This window comes from Neofelis nebulosa, chromosome 9, assembly GCF_028018385.1.
Source record: "Neofelis nebulosa isolate mNeoNeb1 chromosome 9, mNeoNeb1.pri, whole genome shotgun sequence".
In the NCBI taxonomy this organism is placed as follows: Eukaryota; Metazoa; Chordata; class Mammalia; order Carnivora; family Felidae; genus Neofelis; species Neofelis nebulosa.
In genome coordinates, this window is record NC_080790.1 from 40761755 (window position 1) to 40781085 (window position 19331).

General features: G+C 47.8%; 1 protein-coding gene across 4 annotated transcripts in view; it reads right to left on the reverse strand.

The window, feature by feature from the left end:
* TCF7L1 (transcription factor 7 like 1) overlaps nucleotides 1-19331 on the reverse strand; it is a 158373-nt gene that overhangs the window by 30516 nt on the left and 108526 nt on the right. The gene's annotated exons all lie outside the window — the stretch shown is intronic.

The following is a 19331-nucleotide window of genomic DNA, read 5'->3' on the forward strand; positions in this document are numbered from 1 at the left end:
TTCAGGGAGAAAAGCCAATTAAAGAACCTGTAAGGACAGTCACCACAATGTCACCACTGGGTTTTAGCACTCAGGCAAATTTCCTTTTTTCTTGGTGCTTTTCTTATTCATTAGAAATCTTTACAATGACCGTGTCCTATATCATAACAAGAATAAGCAAAGCTATTAAAATTAATCCCAGATTAATTTTCTTTGTCCAGTCCATGCCTTCAGTTTTTCCAGCGGGAAATCTCAGAATCCGCCTTCACGTCTTTGCTTTCCCCGCCTCCTGTTGGCCAATAAGTTCCATGGATTCGAGGCCTCTTTCTAGATTCTAGGGATTCAGGTCCTCCTTATTTCACGGCGGGGCTGCTGCAGCAGCCTTCTGTCTGCTTCTGATCTCCTGGCTCTGGTTCAGTTCTGCTCCAGACTCTACCTAGGAGGCTGCAAGCCGGTCTGAAGGGGGTGGTGGTGCGGGTCACTTTGTCTCACACGGACAAAACATCTGGTGTCTACATCAAAGAACGGGGTGTTGGATGGAGATGAAGGCGTCCCAAATCCTCCTCCATAGTGGCACCACTGCTTCTGTCTCCCTCCCTATCTCTCCCAGTCCACCCATCACTTGTCCCTACAAATATCTTTGTAAAATATAAAAACTAAGCTATTTCAAGATGGCAGGTGGCTTCCCATTCTTACAGAACTGTCTCCTGATAGAACTGGTCGAGAGGCAATGGCAAGTCTGTACAGAGCACTCCATAAATGTCACATGGGCACCTTGTACACAAGGTGGCTGTTCAGGTGCGTGAGGTGCCATGGGGGAGGTTTTTTTTGAGTGCTTAAATAACTAGAATGTAAGTCAGCAAATGACAGGTTCACAGAAGAGAGGGGTTACGGTGGCAGGTCCACAGAAGAGAGGATTCTCATGGAAAGACTGGAAGACTTCATCCAGGAGGTGGCACAAGAGCTGGGTCACACAGGCAAGATACACTTCTGTAGTTATTTTACTTCTTAAAGCACTTTTTAAAAAGTTTATTTATTTATTTCTTGAGACAGTGAGAGAGAGAGAATTTCAAGCAGGCTCTGAGCTGTCAGCCCAGAGCCCGACGCGGGGCTTAAACTCACAAATCGTGAGATCACGACCTGAATCGAGATCGAGAGTCAAATGCTTAATTGACTGAGCCACCCAGGCGCCCCATACTTCTTAAAGCATTTTATATTAATTACCTCATTTCATCTTAATGACCGTTAGATATAGATAGATAAGGCCAGTATTATCATCCTCATTTTATCTATTTATGTTTAATTTTTTTGACGTTTATTCATTTTTGAGAGACAGAGCATGAGTGGGGGAGGGGCAGAGAGAGAGAGAAGGAGACACAGAATTGGAAGCAGGCTCCAGGCTCTGAGCTGTCAGCACAGAGCCCGACGTGGGGCTCGAACCCACAGACCGGGAGATTATGGCCTGAGCTGAAGTCAGATGCTTAACCAGCTGAGCTATCCAGGCGCCCCCATCATCTTCATTTTAAAAGCAGGGGAGACGAGCCTGCCGGAAGCTCCTGGATTTAGGATTTCCCATGGTCATGAACTCGTTGATGTCCAGTTGGCACTAGAATACAGAGCTTCGGACTGTTATGGTATGACCCAAAGGTGCAAGAGCATGTTTCTGGTCACCTAGAAGCTTCAGTCTCACCTTGGAATCTTAGGGTAGCAAATACAGATCATGAATGACGCTACAACCCCCTCTTGTGCCCATGGTGGACACTGCTAATAGATCATGGTGTTCTTCCCTGTGTATGTGAAGACCTCAGAATGTTCAACCCAGTACACCAGGCAGCCACTAACAATTGATTCAAGTTGATCTGGGAGGTGCAGTCTATTTATTCTGTCTGATTTAAGCCTGAAGGTCGATGTAGATATCTTGGCTAGTAAGATGGGGGCCGGGGGGGTGGGGGAGTGGGGGAAGGCCAGGCCTCAGGAACATTTGTCTCCAGGCTGGCACATTGAGGAACTCAAGTTTCCAGACAGAGGTGGAGGAACCACAAAGAATGTGACTGGATAGCAAAAAGAGTGATGACTTGCATGAAGCCCATTGACCAAAGAGCAGGCCTGGGAATTCTGAAGTTTATGGATTTTCCCCTGTGGGAGGAGAAGCTGGAAAGCATCCCAGGTATTGAGGAGAAAGGAAGCAGGATCTGTGTATAATCAATGGGGCACAGGAAGTGCTTATCGTAGGCCAGTAAAACACACAACACAAAAGAACAGCCAGGCGGCCTGGAGCCGCCTCTCAGCGACGGAGCTGCAAGGGCCTCTCTCCAGAAGCCTTCTCCAGCACTCCTGCAGCCGGCGGCTGGCCAAAGTCAACAACTCCGGGCACCAGGAAGTGGGACATGTCTGGGGAGGGCCCTCAATAGGTGTGCAGTTCTGGGAGAGCTCTCTGACCCTACTGGCGAGAGAGGATGCTAAGAATAAGGCCATGCCGGCCATCTCCACACAGGACCATCACTCCTAATAAAGGAGCCTGAAGTATAGATTCCCGCGTCCCATCCTGGTGTGCGCGCAGTAGGTGGACACAAGTGGGTTGGTCACTTATAGGGCATTACAAAATGACTCTGCATTTGTACTGAAGTGAGGGCACCGAAATTGGGATAGGATAGTGGAAGGGCTGTAAGAAATGAACATTTATTATGAGTAGACTGTATATATATACTTTAAACATCGTACCATGGCACCAAACTCACACGTCTCCTCCTCCTCCTCCTCCTCACTTCCCGAGAGGGTCTGGCACCTCTTTCCCAGTTCCCATTTCAATTCTATTAAATGATACCCATTTTTGTTTTAGTATTTAAACTATTCATTCTAACAGGCATTAAAATACATACGTATTTTATATATAAAAAAGGAAAACCCGGGGCGCCTGGGTGGCGCAGTCGGTTAAGCGTCCGACTTCAGCCAGGTCACGATCTCGCGGTCCGTGAGTTCGAGCCCTGCGTCAGGCTCTGGGCTGATGGCTCGGAGCCTGGAGCCTGTTTCCGATTCTGTGTCTCCCTCTCTCTCTGCCCCTCCCCCGTTCATGCTCTGTCTCTCTCTGTCCCAAAAATAAATAAAAACATTAAAAAAAATAAAAAAATAAAAAAAAAAAAAAAAAAAGAAAACCCATGTCTTGAACACTGTTGCTTTAAATGAAGCTCCATTCTTCATTTTTTAAAGTTTATATCTTTATTTTGCGACAGAGTGAGCACGAGCCAGGGAGGGACAGAGAGAGGCAGAGAGAGGATCAGAAGCAGGCTCTGCACTAGTAGTGGGGCTGGATCTCACGAACTGTGAGGTCACTACCTGAGCCGAAATCGGGAGTCCGCTGCTTAACTGGCTGAGCCACTCAGGTGCCCCAATTGAAGCTCCATTTTTAAAAAGTGGGGAAAAAGTGAGTCAACTCAAAGAAAAACATAGGTAAACATTAGGTAAATAACATAGATGCCATGTGGCGTATGGGCGCCATTCAAGGACACTGTTATAGAATCATGTGTTTACGGCCGTGTGGAGGCTAGCGCAAATTATGGGTGAGGATATCCCCATATCCCTAGGAACCAGAAGAGGTTCTGCACGCAGATCGAAATGTCACCATGTGCCAAGACGCATAACTATCTTCTTCCCAAATGCTTCTCACTCAGACCCACTCAGAGTGCTAGTGCACTCCCAAGTCAAGACCTTAGAAATCTTTCCTTCCTGCCTCTGCCTCACTATTTGCTGGCTAGCCAGTCACTAAGTCCTGTCCATTGGCTGACACAGGATTTTGTCCATTTCTAACACCCCTGCCTTTGCAATGGCTTCCTGACCACTCCTTGCCTTGGCTCAGTCCCTCCTCCCAGTCATTCACATACTCTGCTGCCCCATAGCCAGACTCTTGGATCCTGTGTTACCTCCTCCTAAGCTTCTTGGGCACAGGAACCAGAATTCATTTGTCCCTTGGATCACCATGGCCCGTGGCACAGTACATCATTTGTGAGAGGTGCCTGGTAACTACTGCAGCGTGTTTTAGAGTTAATTAGGGACTCAAGTGTCTCTCCCTCCAAGTGTTGCTTCCCAGCCAGTTCCAGGGGAGAAATATATTCAAAAGCCAAAGACCATCAGTGGCCATGCTCCTGGGGTTGTTGCCAGAGACCCTAATCTTGGTGGCCCAGGGTGAGAGCAGTGGTAGTCACAGCCTTTTGGGAAGACTACGGACAGAGTGAATGGGTCTGTCTGTCCACTGCCAATGGAAATCTATTAGCTAATCAAGATTCCATTTACTTCATACAGTAAGACTAATGAAATCAAACATTCGCTGATATCAAATCTGCTTCCAACTGTTTTTGTATTTTCCCCTATAGTGTACATGTTGATTACAAAATATAACTTGATGCATCTTAGGTCTTCTGTAGTAGGGGCCATGGCAATGGAATTGTGTTGCTCGGTGAAATCATATTGTTTGATATTAGTATCATTTCAGGTAATCAGATAAGTAAGTGCAAGAGCCAAGGACAGCAAACTGTGTAGAAGAGCAAACAGATTTCTTTAAAGATAATATTTACTGATTAGTTATCTTGTGCCAGGCACTGTACCAAGCTATTTCCATGTGTTATTTCGTTTAACCCTCTCAGCCTCATAGGCTGATGCTACTATTTTCCCTACTTAACCGATGAAGAGATTAAGGTATTGAGAATTTAAGTAACCCGCCCAAGCCCTGTCATCTTGTTAGCACTTTCGTTTATACTAGTGTTGGAGGAGAACGTAAGTGCAACACTCCTCCAGCCCATCCTGGCATTTGTCACATAAGGGCACTCAGGCTACTGGCAGAGCTGTGATTAGTTTAGCTTGGGGCTTGTATGGATCAGGTTATTATTATTTTTTAAAGTTTATTTATTTATTTTTGAGAGAGAGAGAGAGAGAACGAGAGAGAGAGAGAGAGAGAGAGAGAGAGAGAGACAGCGAGCATGTGTACGCATGCAGGCAAGCAGGGGAGGGGCAGAGAGAGAGGAGAGAGAGAATCACAAACCGTGAGATCATGACCTGAGCTGAAATCAAGAGTTAGACACTCAACCGACTAAGCCACCCAGGCACACCAGATCAGGTTATTTTTTGCAACCAACATATAAACTACAGGGGAAAATATAAAAATAATTGGAATGGGATAAAATATTTCTCTTAGTAAATCAACATTATGAATGCCAACCAGCAGAAGTAATATAACACACAACAAAGGAATGATTGTATTAATCAAGATTTCACTATGGAGTGTGGCCACAGTTCCACACTGCCCCCTGGTGGTTCCCATGCAAACACAGGAAGCAGGCTAGGCCAATGACTAGGGGGAACAAAGGCTCTGGATAAGGATACATGCCATATTGATCCTGTGATCTTGAGCCCCCACTTCTCTCCTCTCTCTCTCTCTCTGTCCCTCCCTCACCTGCACCCCCCCAAAAAAAACAAAACAAAACAAAACAAAACAAAACAACAACAACAACAACAACAAAACCATGTCATATTGAAAACCACATCAGGGAACGGCCTTAGAAAACCCAGGGGGGTTGACAGAAACCTAGGGGGATTGACAGAAAAGATCCTCTTGAGATTTTGAGAATTTGAGATTAAGATGTTATGAACTCAGTAATGAGTTAAATACTTTTAGTCCGACAAATTGGCAGAGGCTTTCCTCCTTTTTAATTACCATGGGCACTTTTCATACCTTGTTGGTGGGAGAGTAAATTAGTAAACCTTTCTTGTGCAATTTGGAGATATGTACCAAGTCTTCCGAAGGTCTACCACCCGCAGGAATGTATCTTAAGGAAATAATTAAGGATGTGAGCAAAATGTAACCGTAAGAAAGTTCGCTGAAGTGTTGTTTATAATAGCCGAAAGATATTAAGTACATTATGCTGCAATTATGCTATCGGAATTTATGAAGTAGGCGAGCATTTACAGACAAAGAAAGGTGTTTACTATAGACTGTTAAGTGAAAGAGCAGTATACAAAACACGTGTTGATTCTACTTTTAAAAAATATGCCTCTTTGTATATGTTTTGATGAGAGAGATTTGAAGAGAGATCACTCTAAAAGGTGAACTGAACTTCTCTGGATGACAAAATTATGGGTGATTTTTCTTTTCTTCTTTTGACTAAACGTGCGCTGCTTTTAAAATATGACAACGAGGGGGCACCTGGGTGGCTCAGTCGGTTAAGTGTCCGACTTCAGCTCAGGTCACGATCTCGCGGTCCGTGAGTTCGAGCCCCGCGTCGGGCTCTGGGCTGATGGCTCAGAGCCTGGAGCCTGCTTCCGATTCTGTGTCTCCCTCTCTCTCTGCCCCTCCCCCGTTCATGCTCTGTCTCTCTCTGTCTCAAAAATAAATAAAACGTTAAAAAAAATTTTTTTTTAAATGTGACAACGAATGCATGCAATGAAAATCACTTTTTGCTTAGACATTTTAAAGAGCGACAAAACCAATCCGAAAAAACAACAGCAGTAGAATCTATATCCAAACCTCCAGTCTCACATTTCTGAACTTGCACGCGCTATTTCCCCTTGAACAGTAGTATCCTGCCCCGGACAATTCTTTCTAACCATCCCCATTCGGGCCTGAAAAAGGGTGATCTCAGCCACTTAGGAATCTCCACTGCTCCCAGGACAAGATGTGCTTGCTGGGCCCGCAGTGCTGTGACCGCCAGCTGCACAGGCCCGTCCATCCTCAGTTGAGGAAGGGTCCGCTCTGCTGGCCCTGCACTTAGGTGCTCTCCTCTTGATCTTTCCCTTCCCTGAACACAGAAGGGAGCCCCCAAAGGGGAAGACTGGAGTGCCATTCTCAGAGAGGAAGAGCTGTAGAGATAAGCCAATGTGCTGGAGAGCTCGGACCTCACTGGGCATCAGAGTTGCCTGGAGGAGCTCTAAAAAACGGATTCCTGGGGCTCCTGGGTGGCTCAGTCAGTTAGGTGTCGACTTCAGCTCAGGTCACGATCATGCAGTTTGTGAGTTCGAGCCCTGCATCGGCATCCGTGCTGACAGTCCAGAGCCTGAAGCCTGCTTCAGATTCTGTGTTTTCCTCTCTCTGCCCACCCTGCCCCCCACTCGTGATGGGTCTCTCTCTCTCTCTCTCTCTCTCTCTCAAAAATAAACATTAAAAAAAAAAAACAACAACAACACCCCAAAATGAATTCCTATCCCTCATCCCCATTATGGTCTAACTGTTCTTGTAGGGCCTAAGCATCCCTTTGTTTGTTTTTAAAGCTCTCCAGGTGATGCTATTGTGAGCTTTTCTCCAGATGCTAACAACACCTCCTCCTACCGCCCCCACCCTGCATAACTTTCTGCAGTTCTACACCCTGGGCTTCTCTTCCAAAGATGGCATCCATGGATCTGTGGTCCTGTCCCTTGTCCACTCTCCTTCTCCTCCAGAGCAAGCATCCACCCACCTTTTTAGTGCTCCTGTATGCCAGGTACCTAGGTTTCACCCCTGCCTAAATCCTTGCCCAGAATAGTATCTTTATTACAGAAGAACGATCATATGGATAATGCTCCAAGAGGAAGTTTCTGGTAAATACGGAGTATCCAAAACCTGAGAGTGGCCCTTGCTTGGGTGGTTAGATGGGAAATGCCTGCAACCGTGAATCCTGCTGATATTACTGGGTAAATTCACCATATTCCTTGAACATTCCTAATGGCGTCAGCACATTACATGCCTCATTTCTGGGTTGGGAGAGGGGCTGTGTCACATTCCCCAATCTCTCCAACCAAATTGAGGGCTTGGTCTTTATGGAATTTCAAATATCCAGGCTAGGCTAGTTGGATTGGGGAAGGGGGTACATTTCAGAGCACAGAAGCCCTAAAGCATTTCTCGAATCTCATGTCATTTCCCAAGTGACCTGGGAGCACACCAACTCTAGGCACAGCCGGTGCATGAGGCTGGTTACAGAACTTGACTCTCTCACAGCTGTTTGGGGAGTTGGGCTGGGAGATGGTCAGGCCTTGTTCAGGGCCTGCGTCTGATGACCCCAAGCTTCCATATCCCTGCCACTTCCTTCCTGAGGCTCTGGTTCCCATACGCTGGCTCTGAAAGGCAAACACCGAACTGGGTGACAATATCATCTCTAGGTCCAAAGACCCATCATGCACACAGAGCCAGACTGGGTAAGTGTGGTTCATCCAAATGCTTTCTTCCCCCTCAGTTAATTGGCCAAATTCTCTATTTGATTCACCTTGGTTTTCTCTGTTGCATTCTTTTATTTTTTTTTTATGTTTGTTTATTTATTTATTTTGAGAGAGAGAGAGAGCGAGCGAGCACACAAGTGGGGAAGGGGCAAAGGCGGGGGGAGGGGGGTGCGGGAGGGAGAAAGAGAGATTCCCAAGCAGGCTCTCTGCCACCAAAGCAGAGCCCGACTCAGGGCTCGAACCCATGAGCCGTGAGATCACAACATGAGTTGAAGTCGGACACTTAACCAACTGAGCCACCCAGGTGCCCCTTCTCTTCTGTATTCTTAAACGTCCCACACTACTTATCAATTCCTTGGGGTCAGGCATACTCATTCAGAGTCACTCAAACACAATACTGAATTAAACTCAAAGTCATGGTTTGAGTCATGACTCAAAGTCATTAATTTCTTCCTCCTTGATTTCCGTTTTTCCTTCCAAAGAAAAAGACCAGTGCAGTTGGTCAGTCCCACAGTTGGGTGGGTCCCTGCTGCTGCTACCTCTCTTCTTCCCTATAGTCTTCTTATAAAAACCAAAGACACTGAACTCTTGTCCCTTCCACTCCTTCTGACTCCTTGGCCCAGTGCAATCTGGCTTCCGTAACATTGACACTGCTGTTGTTAAGGTTGCCGCTGGCCTCTTAACCAAATCCAATGTCGTGTCTCAGGTGTCTTCCCTCACAAACCCTTACATTCTGCCCTCCCCCCTTTCTGCTAGTTTTTATACTTCCCCCTCCTACCACTGATGTTCTCTCGCCCACCCCCCAGGCTGGTCGGCAGCCACATGGTGATCACTCTCATCTCTGTGGTTACCCTCAATGTTTCTCCTGAACCCCTTGCCCCTCATTTCCAGCTGCCTCCTCTACATCTTGCCACAGGCAGCCCCATCCCACACAAACTCATCAAAACCCAGCACCGCTCCAGTTTCCTAATATCCTACAGAGCAGCATTCTTTTGCAAGTGAAAGAGAACACTTTTAACAATTATATTGGATGTGATGGTTAATTTTAAGTGTCAACTTGCCTAGGGCATTGGGTTCCCAAATATTTGCTCAACATTATTATTCTGGGTGTTTGGGGATGAGATTAACATTTGAATTGGTAGATCTGAGTAGAGCAGATTGCCTTCCCTCAATTAGGTGGGCCCTATCCAATCAGTTGAAGGTCTGAATAGAACAAAAAGGCCAGTGAGAAAAATCCTTCCTGCCGGATGACCTTTGGAGTGGGACACAGGCTTTCTTCCCGACTTTGGACTCAGAATGAAACAACAGCTCTTCTGGGGGCTTGAGTCTGTCAGCCTTTGCATGGAAACAACAGCGCTGGCTCTCCTGGTTCTCCAGCTTGTTGACTCACCTGCCTCCATAATCATATGTCCACACACACACACACACACACACACACACACACACACACCTTATTGGTTCTGTTTCTCTGGAGAACCCTAATATACCAGACAACCAATGTAGACCATGAATATGGTCACCATGACTATTCTACAAAACCTGGGGATAGTTTTGGTTTCTTCTTTCCTTCCCTCACCTTCAAATCTGATGGAGGAACCAAGGCCTGTCATCCTAACTCTGACTCATATCTCAAATTGCTGCCCTAGTCTGTTCTCCTCATTGCTGCCCTGGACCTCTACAGAGACCCTTAACTGACCTCCTACCTCAACCCTTCCTCAGTCCAGCCCATCCTTCACGCTACTGATGGTGTCATCAAAAGCTCTGGTGGCTCCCCAATGCTTGCAGAACAAAACCTGCCTGCTCAGTGGGCATTAAGGCCCTGGCGTGCTCTTGCCATCTCCAGCCACCTGCCCCCAGCTGCCAATAAAACCCTCCCTCCACATGCCAGTCACCCCACATTATTCTGAGTGTCTCACTGTTCACACCTCTGAGCTTTTGGCAAAAGGCTGCTTCTGCCCGGGGCTGGAACACCATCCTGGGCACCTTTGGCTAGTGGCCCATGCTGGCCAGGCAGTCCTAAGGGGCCTCCGCTCTCCCCAGGTGCATCTGGAGGCTGTACAGCCATCACAGGGTGCATAAGAGAGACAGACGCTAAGACCCTTATAGCGGCCTCTGCTATTTCTGGAGATCCAGGGCAAGGGCAGGGTATCCGAAGCCACAGCAGTAGCAAGTGATTAGGCCACTCCTCAGTCCCCAAGGGGTATCCAAAGGGAACCTGCCAGAGGACTTGCTCAAGGACAGCCTCAGGCACGATCTCCACACTCCTGCTCTCTGCTTTCAGGGTCCCTGGGAAACCCTAGGGTGGCCACGTGTCACCCATGTATTCTTCTGCAGTTTGTTCTCTTGTTGCTTTTGGCAACATCTTGGGGGAAAACCTTTCTGGGAGACTTCGAGTCTGGACCTTTAACAAGTCCTTGAGGGAAGTGCCCTGGAACCACCTGCATCTGTACTGGAGACCGAGGCACACAAGGTCTTCCAAGCCACAGCTTCTGACCCTGAGGACTGCTTTCTCCCTCCTGCCATGCGGCCCATTGGAGGCCCAGGGGAACGGATGGAGTGGCTTAGGAGAGGAAGTCCTGAGCCCACAGCACAGCCTTCTTAGGTTTGACAACAACCACTTCTACTCGCCCTGATCGCTTAGGCTGCTTTTTGGTTACGGCCAAAGCCTATCTTCCGGTACTTAGGACCTCTGTCAAGACACATGGGTACCGGTGGAGTCATTTGTCCCCCACTTTACAATGTCCTCTCGTACCAACCAGGGAGGTATCAATGGCAGACTCTTCAGCAGGTTGGCTCTGTGGCCCAAGCTCATGTGCTCCATAATCACAAACGCACAGAACATGCTCTTTGCTTTAATGCTTGCACTGAGTGGCCACAGGCGTGGGGAATCCAGAGGGTTCGCCCGAGGGCCTTCTGGTATTACAGTTCGCTTTTATGGTGGGTTTTAGGGGCTTAAACAATTCTACTGATATTATTAGAAGTAAATTTTATAAGTTTTGGCTTTGGAAAACACACACACACACACACCCCAGAAATAATTCTGTAAGTAGTTGAAAACCAAAATAATGCTCTCGAGTGTATGTTCAGCTACTACACAGTAACTGTAAAGGTAAACCACAAAGAGACTGATTAGAAATGGCAGAAAGGTTATTGGCAGGGAAGATCTCAGCAGACCTGTTGGGGGCCTGTCACAGTAGATGTGATAACTGAGGGTGAGCAAAAGCGCAGAAATTACAATAAAACCCCCAAATCCCAGCAGAACTACTTCTACATCCTTAGCATGGAGGGCGGTCTGCCATTTGGATGGACTTGTTCTCCCCAGCAAAGGCTGAGGTGATCCTGAGCCTCCTGAAGGCAAGACAGATGATTATTACTTTTACATCTGTATCTGTGGAACAGATCACACAGCACATTATTTGCATCTGTTTGTTACATGACCACTAAAATGTCTTTCAAACAGGTGTTAACAAACGGCCAGGCCCTAATCTGAACTTCAGAGACAAGGTTTCTTTAAATGATGAATCAGGGGGCGTCTGGGTGGCTCAGTGGGTTGAGCATCAGATTCTCAGTTTTGGCTCAGGTCATGATCTCATGGTTCATGAGTTCGAGCCCTGTGTCAGGCTCTGTGCTGACAGTGCAGAGCCTGCTTGGGATTCTCTCTCTCTCTCTCTCTCTCTCTCTCTCTCCCCCCCTCTCCCTGCTCCTCCCCTGCTCACACACATTCTCTCTCTCAAAATAAATAAATAAGCTTTAACAAAAAAATGACGAATCAGAAACATCAATCTCTCTTCTGTTTAAATTCCAGGCTACTGCACACGGCAGTGCTGATTCCTCGTAAGCACTAGAGAGTCATTAGCCATTATCTAGAGAGTCATTAGCCATTACCATCATTTCTTCTTGTTTATGCTATTATCACACTGTGGACAGAGCAGTGATGGCCTTAATGAACGAGGACGAGTTTGCAAGGCCTGCCCTCCGGGGACGTCTTAGTTCCAGGTGTGGTCCCGGAGTGGAGAAGCGAGATAATCCTGCCATTTGGGTGAGCCCTGAGAGGTCTGCAGGGGTGCACCGGTCCTCTGTGAGCCCCCTCCCTCACGCTCCCCCCACGGCGCGTGCGGTGCTCAGGGGCACTCTCTGCCCTCCCCTTTCATCCCTGGTCAACATCCCACACCGCCTGTCCATTGTTCAGGAAGAATGAATCAAGCCTCGACTTGAGGCTTGGATTCATCTTGAAAAATTGTGTGGTTCTAAGGGTCTCCATCCAAGTTTTTTTTTTCCCCCCAAAAGATTATTGTCCAAGGAAAAAAGAAAACAAAATGGCTAAAGCTCACAAATCTTTAGTCTCCATTATCCCACGGCTCTCTTTACCCCCTTGAGATGCAATTTTCAATAGTAAACTGGGCTGAAGTTTGAGGGCAAGGCCTAGAGAAGCTGCTTAATTCCTACCACCACAGACAAACTGGGATTCTTTCACAATTTCCCCTCAGGCTGGCCTTCTGCTTCATGGGGCCAAACCACTGAAAGAATACATGAATGCAAAAAATTCACCTTGCAGCAGCAAACACAAGTTTTTCTACAAATTCCCAAGCAAACCCACCCCAAAGATAATAAAAATGAGCGTGGGGTTTGCTGGGCTTGTTAGAGGCTGGCTGCCTAATTTTCTTCAGGGCCTGAAAAGGTTTATATGGAAAGGAGTTGGGGGGGGGGGGGCGGACCCTGACTGACACAGCAGTTCAGGAAAATCAACACAGGCCCACAGGACACTAATTAGTCTGCAGTGAGCTCACCCCTCATTCCACAAATACTCGCTGTGCATCTAGCGTGCTCAAGCCCTGCGCGAGGTGATGTGGGGAACACAAAGCCAATGTGGTTTGGGAGGGGGCCACAGCCCAGTAGGGAAGAGAGGACTTGCGCCCCAAGTGATGAATGCTATGGAGTGTGCTAGTGGGTAGTGAAGGGCTAAGAGGTAGGATGTGACCTAGACTTTGAAGAATGGAGATCAAATTGCTACCTGGACAATTTACACAGAGCAGGGCTCTATTCTAGACTAATGTATTAATAAATAAGCAAAAGTTCTGAACCAAAAGGATCTAGGGCAATGTGTTCCTAAAGACAATATGGAGGAAGTCTCACAGGTCAGTGGTCGTTACCCTTTGGGAAAAGACGGGCAGGCACACAGGGTGGCCCACCCCTACAATCTGTGAGGCCCAGGACAAGATATAGATGGAAGCCCATATGCTGACATATTTAAAAGTTATAGGGGTATCTGGGTGGCTCAGTCGGTTAAGTGTCCAACTCAATTTCAGCACAGGTCATGATCTCCCAGTTCATGGGACTGAGCCCCACGTCAGATTCTGCACTGATAGCACAGAGCCTGCTTGGGATTCTCTCTCTCTCCCTCTATCTCTGCCCCTCCCCAACTCGTGCTCACTCAAGCTTGTGCTCTCAATAAAATAAAATAAACTTAAAATAAATAAATAAAAGTTATAGCTCAAGCTAACAAAATTTTATATGCATTCTACCTTCCTACCTTGACAAATACCTTCCCAGTGTATTGAGCCCCTAGTCTCAAATTAAGAATTCCTAGAGTTCCGAGTTCCAGACCAGAAAGTGGTGCCGGTGGAAGAGTCTGACCTGGCACCCTCTCCTTTCTGCCCTGTCCTCAGTTCCATCCTGTATCATGAGGTCTTGGGACCACACATGGGAATGCCCAGGACACCTCAGCCCCAGACAAACAAAGAGCCCCTAGGCCCCCCTCAGTCTAGGATGTGCACACCAGGGGCTCAGCTCACACCCAGCAGGATGGACCAGAGGCAGTCTCAAAATCCCACTTCTCGGCTTCTGGGCCCCATGGATGCTCTAGTCTGAGGGGAAGGGAAGAAGGAGGGTGAAAGAGCCAGCTTGGTAAAGCGGGGGTCCATGCAGAGGCTCCTCTAGCTCAGGCCTAAGGGGGACACTGTGTACAGAGAAGGACTGGGTCCCCCAGACTGTGAGGCACAGTGTCGTGTGGCTTTGAATACGATGATGCTGGAGGCTAACCTTTATCCCAGATGATGAATACAACATGCGATTAGTTTTCACTTAATCTTCTTGTCAAGCCTATGAGCTTGGTGTTATTGTTCCCATTTCACATATGAGGAAACTGAGATTAGAGAGGTTTTAATTTAACCAAGGCCACCCAGCTAGGAGTGGTAGAGCCGGGATTTGAATGCTATACTGAGTCTCGTGGCTGAAAAATTCTCAGGAAAATATTTCCTGATCGTGAATCATGGAATCAGAGGCAGAAGGAACCATGAAATTCATTATGTCAGATCTTCCCAATGGTGATTTGCTGGTGGACAGCAGCCGAGGAGGAATCCAGGGTTTGTCCTGCCTGCCGAGAGCCATTCCCACCGCACAGCAGGCTCCAGCTCCGGGGGAAGCCACTTGGGGCTGGGCAGGTGGCCAGGGCATGTGTGGCTGGGAAGGTGACCTCACTCCAAGCAGGGCCCTGGGAGCTGTTTCCTATAGCTGCTGCCTTTGGTGTTTCCTCCAAATCCCAAGAGCAAAGTGGCCCATGGCGGTGGGGAAGCCCCAGAGTCTGGCTGAGGGCGACTTCATTCTGTTTCCAAACAACAGGGCAGGAGCTCGGACACCCATGCCACCCAGGGCAGTCAGAGAGGCCCACAGGCCAGGCCTTGAAGGGCTGGAAGGGAATCTTTTTTCTTTCTTTTTAAAATTTTGATTAAAAAAAACCAAAACACTTTTTGGGGTGCCTGGGTGGCTCAGTCGGTTAAGTGTCCGACTTCAGCTCAGGTCATGACCCACGGTTTCAAGCCCCGTGTCAGGCTCTGTGCTGACAGTTCAGAGCCTGGAGCCTGCTTCAGATTCTGTGTCTCCCTCTCTCTCAAAAATAAGCATTAAAAAAAAAAATTTAAATGTCTCCCTCTCTCTCAAAAATAAGCATTAAAAAATTTTTTTTAAATGGAGGTATAAAATTTATATACAAGTACACAAATCCTGTACATAGCCCAGTAAACTTTTAATACGTACATATTACTTAACTACCCCCCAGACCAAGATACAGACTCTTTAAAAAAAACTCTATGCCCAACGCAGGGCTCGAACTCCCAACCTGAAGATCTCGAACTCCCAACCTGGAGATCAAGAGTTGTATGAGCTAGCCAGGCGTTCCAAGATAGAGAACGTTTTAAAAATTGATTATAAATTGAAGATGTGACACATGAACACATTCTCTTTGTGAAGCATTAATACAGGACATGTGAGCTGACCCCCCCCCCTTTTGACCCCCTCTACTAGTAACTCCCATAGGCACACAAGGCCCCACTGTTAACAATTCTGTGTGTCCGGAAGCTGGGGCTTCCCCCTCAGCATTCCCAGGCCTTCAGGCAGAGAGGCAGCCTGACCAAACAGGTTTGGGGTCTTTCTCCTCAAACATTCTCTTCTGCCCACCCCCTACCCCCATCCAATTCCTGCAACAGATAAAGGGCCTGTAGATTTGCACCCCCACTCCCGCTGCGGATAGTATGCTTCCCCATGAGGAGTGCTGCGGGCCAAGTTAGGGTTGCAGGGAGCTCTCTCCATTCTCTCAATTTAAACTAATTCCAACCCCCTAAAGATTGGCTGGCTCAAATAAAGAGTGACCTTCAGGTGCCTGGGCTGCTGGGCCTACACAAGGTAGAGGACTGTAGGGACGCCCAGCTCCTGAGGCAGGGGCACACCGAAGCCAGAAACTGCCCAAACTGGTTACATTCCAGCAAGATTAGCACAAGGCCTGGGCCTGCTCCTGAGCCCACCCCTCCCTCCACTCCTAGACCATGAATAGGATTTTAACTATTTCCCTCCTACTTGCTGTCCAGCTTCACTTGCTGACAATGCTCCCTGCTGTTTGCACATTAACCTCCCATTTGCCAGGCAGCGGCTCAGGGGCTGTGGATTAACACCCACCAACCCAGACAATGGTCTCCGGGGAGGGATGCAAGGGGCTCAGACAAAGGCTCCAGGCGCCAGGCCCAGTCAATCACTGCCCACAAGGGCAGGGGCTCCCAGACTCTTCCCCATGCAGGACTACTGAGGGCTGAGTGCGCTTCCCTAGCAAGGGCCTAAGGAATGGGGAAAGGATCCCCACTGGGTGGAATCTGGATGTCATGGCCCTGCGGTGACTGCATTCAGGCCTGCAGGGACCAGGGGCTAACGTGCTAGGATGGGGTGCCTTTGGGCAGGCCTGGCAGACCCAGCCCCCCAAGTTAGATTTCCTCCTTTCTCCAGGTAAAACTGAGCTCTCAGGGGATACAGCAGGACACAGATGCCTCTGGCCCTGACCCTGAGGCTTCCTGGCAAAGCTGCCGGTTCTCTTGGCAAGTCCTGACTGAAGCAACTTTCAGATGTGACTCTGCGTCGATGCCATTTTCTTACCCTCGTGTGCAGGTGTACACGCATGTGCATGAACCTGGAAAGGCAGCAGCAGGTCAGAAGGGGAAGAGGAGAGAAGAGGAAGTATCTGGTATGGAAATGGCCCTTTAACATCCTAAACCACTGCCTTCTCAGCCCCAGCTGGGCTGCAGGATAAAGGCCTGGACATTAGTATTTTACAAATCTCCTCCAGGTGATTCTAATGCAACTTTGTCCTAAAACAGAGCCTCTCAAAGTGAATGTTCGTATGAATCAGCCTGGATCTTGTTAAAATGCAGATTCTGAGTCAAGAGGTCTGGGATGGGGCCTTAGATGCTGCATTTCTAACAAGCTCTGGGTCGAGGTCCAAGTTTGTGCGCTAGGCACTAGACCCAGCACATTCATCAGAAGGCCGAACCCTCTGGATACTCTTCAGTGTCAACTCTTCTCTCAAGGCAGCTAGTCCTAGCTGTCCGCACCTCTGTTGGAGTCCTTCCTTATATTGATAGGACCCCTCCCCCTCCACATCCCCCAAACCACAATCCCTCTTCTCCCTCTCAGTCCCTCTTCTGTTGAGCTACAAGAAAACTTTCTGGTTTCCCCTCCTGTTTTTCCCTCCTAGTCTGGGCCGATAAGACCATTTCTCTGATCCTCATTTTATTCACAGAACTAATACCAAACAGGGAGTGGGTGAGGGCAGGATGCAAACTGGTAAGGCTATTGGGGGCAGGGCTGGGAATAAAGCCCCCAGTGGAAACAGAAACCAGAGTTCCAGCCCTGAGGCAGTTAACATCCAAGAAACTTAAGGACAATTAAAAAGCAACAACCACAATTAATACGGTTTACACAAGCAAAACTCATTAGAGTGTGGGTTGGGTGGGGTGCTGGAGTTTACCTTTACTGGACAAACCCTTTCTTTACATATAGGACAAATTAAGCCAACAAAGACTGCAATGGGGATATTTACAAGGCTGTGCATTCCAGATGCGGGCGACAACACAGCTGACCTGTAATGGACACACACAGGTCTTTGCTCAGACAGCCTTGGCCAGGCTGGCTTTAATTCCTGGTGAAGTTCAGATGCAACCTACCTGTGCTCCTTCAGAAAGGTTTTATTATTCAGAAGCCTCCTCGTTTACACTGACACCCACTCCAAGTCTGAATTAACTGTGTTTCCAGACAGCACCCTGGGGGCCCCTGTGCTGTTAAGGGAATCTCTTCACGGTCATTGCTGCAGAGGAGATTTGAGCAGGGCTTACGGTCTGCAGTGGCAGCAAATCTACAAATGATGATCTCCAACGAGATGATATAAGAACAACCTCAAGGGGCGCCTGGGTGGCTCAGTCAGTTAAGCATCCAGTCATGGTCATTTGGCTCAGGTCATGATCTCACAATTTGTGAGTTCGAGCCCCAGGCTGGGGTCCGTGCTGACAGCTTGGAGCCTGGAGCCTGCTTCGGATTCTGTGTCTCCTTCTCTCTCTGCCTCTCCCTGCTCGTGCTCTGTCTCTCTCTCTCAAAAATGAATAAACACTAAAAATAAAAACAAAAACAAACCAACAACCTCAAATAAAGCACTCGTCCCACTGCCCTGTGCTCAGTGGGGCTTTCTGCCCTTTGCTGGACCTAGTGTTTCTAATGTCTAAACTGTCCCAAAGACTCAAGGGTTCTTACTGCTATTCCCTGCCCCAAACCCCAGAAGGTCATAGACTACAGAAGGGTCTGGCCTAGCTAGGACTGAATCCTGACCATACCTCTTATTAGTTGTGTTACCTCGATCTAAAGTTACCCCGTCGGGGTGCTTGGCTGGCTCAGGGAGTAGAGCATGCAAGTCTGATCTCAGGGTTGTGAATACAGTACAAGCCCCATGGTGGTGTGGAGACTACTTTAAAAAAAAAAAAAAAAGTTACCCTTTTTGAGTCTCGGTTCCCACTTGTTAAAAAGGTATTAGTATTACTTAGTTCATAAGGCTGTATTGAGGTTTAACTGGGTTAATGTTTAGCAAGTATAGGGACTGGACTAGGTAGGCCCTTACAATGGTAATAAAAAGAGGACATTTCTTAAGGCAGTAGAGATGGTCTAACACCCCTCCTTTTTTTTTTTAATTTTAAAAAAATGTTTATTTATTTTTGAGAGACAGAGCATGAGTAGAGGAGGAGCAGAGAGAGAGGGAGACACAGAATCTGAAGCAGGCTCCAGGCTCTGAGCTGTCAGCACAGAGCCCGACGTGGGGCTTATACTCACAAACTGCAAGATCATGACCTGAGCCAAAGTCGGATGCTCAACTGACTGAGCCACCCAGGCGCCCCTAACACTCTTCCTTCTTTCAGAGATGTCTCTCTTGAGACATTGACTTTTCTCTGCCCGACAGTCCGTTCAGCTACTAGTCTAGTTCCCTTGATATTGGCCTGGCAGACAGAAAGCTCCCCCACGGAGTAAGTCACGGTCTTACTTATCTTTGAATCTCCTGTGATGCTCAACCCAATGCTGGCAATCCATAGGAACCTGGTTGGTATGTGCACTGATTTTCCACATGAACTCACCAACACAGGACAAAGCATGGATGCCACACCAGGTGGGTCCACTGACAGTGCAAACCAGCCTCCCACCCATCGTAAGTAGGTTCCGTTTCTGTCCTCAGGAACAATAGTAAAACAGGAATTACATTTCTGACCTGGTGCCAAACTCCTCATGAAAATGACCACCAACACCCCCCCTCCCCCACTTTTTTTTTTTTTTTTTTTTTTTTAATGAAACACTACACCGTATGTCTGCCACACAATGAGTAA